We start from the raw sequence: 2,500 nt of genomic DNA on the forward strand, positions 1-2,500 counted from the left end.
TCATCGCCGTGAGACAGCCGACACCATATCATTGATTGTGACGGTCTATTAGAGCAAGATTTGGTCAGCTCCTCGCGCGAAGTATTTTTTAGGACAGGTACTATTTGCCAATGATCGCCACAAACACCAATACGATGCCTTGCAATTGCTCCGCTGGGCTGCTTATGATATTACTGAAGGGATTTCCACTATCTTCCGCATGCATTGATCTTACTCGCATAGTTGACGCATTTCCTGACTTATTTGCATAGTTACTGACTGACAGAGTTGTATAGATCGTTTCCGAGTGGCATTTACCGTTTCCGATTAGTACGACGAACATGCGAAGCCACATGACTTAGGCTGATTATTTGATCGTATATATCTTAGACTTGAATCGAATAATAGCTCATGTACATTAAATAAAGTACTTTCGCTGCCTACTTATCCACTCGGCGTGCTTCTTGATGTGTCCGTTCATATCTCGCAAGGTGGCCAATGAGTGTATATGCCACGTGCTCGTGATAACCAAAACATATTCATGGGGTCACTGTTGCTTTCTCGGTACTTTTGCATCGTCGTGCTAGCTTACTGTGCTTACGCATCTTCTGTGTCAGTCGTGTCACTAACTGGGCACAGGTCATACCGCAGCGATACAGGCAAGTTAACTGCGCGTATGTTAGCTGTAGTCAGCCCGATATATACGCGCGCGGCGGGTACACCTTATAGTCATCCGCGACTCAACCGAGCTTTCATCCCGACTTATGGGCAGGGCACTAAAGTACAGTACTGCGTACAGCCTCATCGACTTGCGACACCCACCTGTATGGTCATCACTACTGCAGACGTGCTTTGTCGATGTAGACAGCAACTTACTCGTCGCGCATAGTGCTCAATTAATACTGTAGTTTATATTCGTGAGCGCACATTAGTGAAATATACGCTGTGAGCGTTGACGGTACAGATAGCATGGGTTTGCGTGTGCCAAGTGAGCGAGTGTACTTTCCATCTACGGTAACGCGTATGCAGATAGGGACGGCCAGCTTGCAAGAGTACACAGTAGATACCATGCACTAATTATTATATGAAACGCGCTACTCTATGTAGGTGCGTCAACACAATTGGCAGTACCAGACTCGGTGAAAAATTGGGACCGTGAGTCTGTTTGCTTTATTGCGAGTGGATTGATGGGAACTTTTTTAAACCTCGCCATTTAGAGGAAGGTGAAGTCGTAACAAGGTTTCCGTAGGTGAACCTGCGGAAGGATCATTACCACACCTAAAAACTTTCCACGTGAACCGTTTCAACCCAATAGTTGGGGGGTCTTACTTGGCGGCGGCTGCTGGCTTTATTGCTGGCGGCTACTGCTGGGCGAGCCCTATCAAAAGGCGAGCGTTTGGACTTCGGTCTGAGCTAGTAGCTTTTTTATTTTAAACCCTTTACTTAATACTGATTATACTGTGGGGACGAAAGTCTCTGCTTTTAACTAGATAGCAACTTTCAGCAGTGGATGTCTAGGCTCGCACATCGATGAAGAACGCTGCGAACTGCGATACGTAATGCGAATTGCAGGATTCAGTGAGTCATCGAAATTTTGAACGCATATTGCACTTCCGGGTTAGTCCTGGAAGTATGCCTGTATCAGTGTCCGTACAACAAACTTGGCTTTCTTCCTTCCGTGTAGTCGGTGGAGGAGATGCCAGATGTGAAGTGTCTTGCGGTTGGTTTTCGGACCGACTGCGAGTCCTTTTAAATGTACTAAACTGTACTTCTCTTTGCTCCAAAAGTGGTGGCATTGCTGGTTGTGGACGCTGCTATTGTAGCGAGTTGGCGACCGGTTTGTCTGCTGCGGCGTTAATGGAGAAATGCTCGATTCGTGGTATGGTTGGCTTCGGCTGAACAATGCGCTTATTGGGTGATTTTCCTGCTGTGGCGTGATGGACTGGTGAACCATGGCTCTTTAGCTTGGCATTTGAATCGGCTTTGCTGTTGCGAAGTAGAGTGGCGGCTTCGGCTGCCGAGGGTCGATCCATTTGGGAAATGTTGTGTACTTCGGTATGCATCTCAATTGGACCTGATATCAGGCAAGATTACCCGCTGAACTTAAGCATATTAATAAGCGGAGGAAAAGAAACTAACAAGGATTCCCCTAGTAACGGCGAGTGAAGCGGGAAGAGCTCAAGCTTAAAATCTCCGTGCAAGTTTTGCGCGGCGAATTGTAGTCTATAGAGGCGTGATCAGTGTGGGCGCTTGGGGCAAGTTCCTTGGAAGAGGACAGCATGGAGGGTGATACTCCCGTTCATCCCTGAGTTGCTCGTGCGTACGATCCGTTTTCTTTGAGTCGCGTTGTTTGGGAATGCAGCGCAAAGTAGGTGGTAAATTCCATCTAAAGCTAAATATTGGTGCGAGACCGATAGCGAACAAGTACCGTGAGGGAAAGATGAAAAGAACTTTGAAAAGAGAGTTAAAGAGTACCTGAAACTGCTGAAAGGGAACCGAATCGTTTCCAGTGTCTATAATC

At 46.9% G+C, this 2,500-nt stretch overlaps 3 non-coding genes across 3 annotated transcripts in view; all 3 read left to right on the plus strand.

Annotated features, from left to right (window-relative positions):
- Nucleotides 1-1,112: 1,112 nt before the first annotated feature.
- Nucleotides 1,113-1,251, plus strand: PITG_33373 (the record flags this gene model as incomplete). The annotated part of the gene is made up of 1 exon (XR_009934767.1): nucleotides 1,113-1,251. It is a non-coding gene; the product is annotated as an 18S ribosomal RNA (ribosomal RNA).
- Nucleotides 1,252-1,474: 223 nt separating this feature from the next.
- Nucleotides 1,475-1,629, plus strand: PITG_33374. Its single transcript, XR_009934768.1, has one exon. It is a non-coding gene; the product is annotated as a 5.8S ribosomal RNA (ribosomal RNA).
- A 306-nt stretch (nucleotides 1,630-1,935) lies between these two features.
- The window catches only part of PITG_33375, a 3,701-nt gene continuing 3,136 nt past the window's right edge, over nucleotides 1,936-2,500 (plus strand). Inside the window, exon 1 of the ribosomal RNA XR_009934769.1 lies at nucleotides 1,936-2,500. This exon is cut by the window's right edge and continues 3,136 nt beyond it. This is a non-coding gene — a ribosomal RNA (28S ribosomal RNA).

Source organism: Phytophthora infestans, genomic scaffold (assembly GCF_000142945.1).
Source record: "Phytophthora infestans T30-4 supercont1.52 genomic scaffold, whole genome shotgun sequence".
Classification (NCBI taxonomy): Eukaryota; Oomycota; class Peronosporomycetes; order Peronosporales; family Peronosporaceae; genus Phytophthora; species Phytophthora infestans.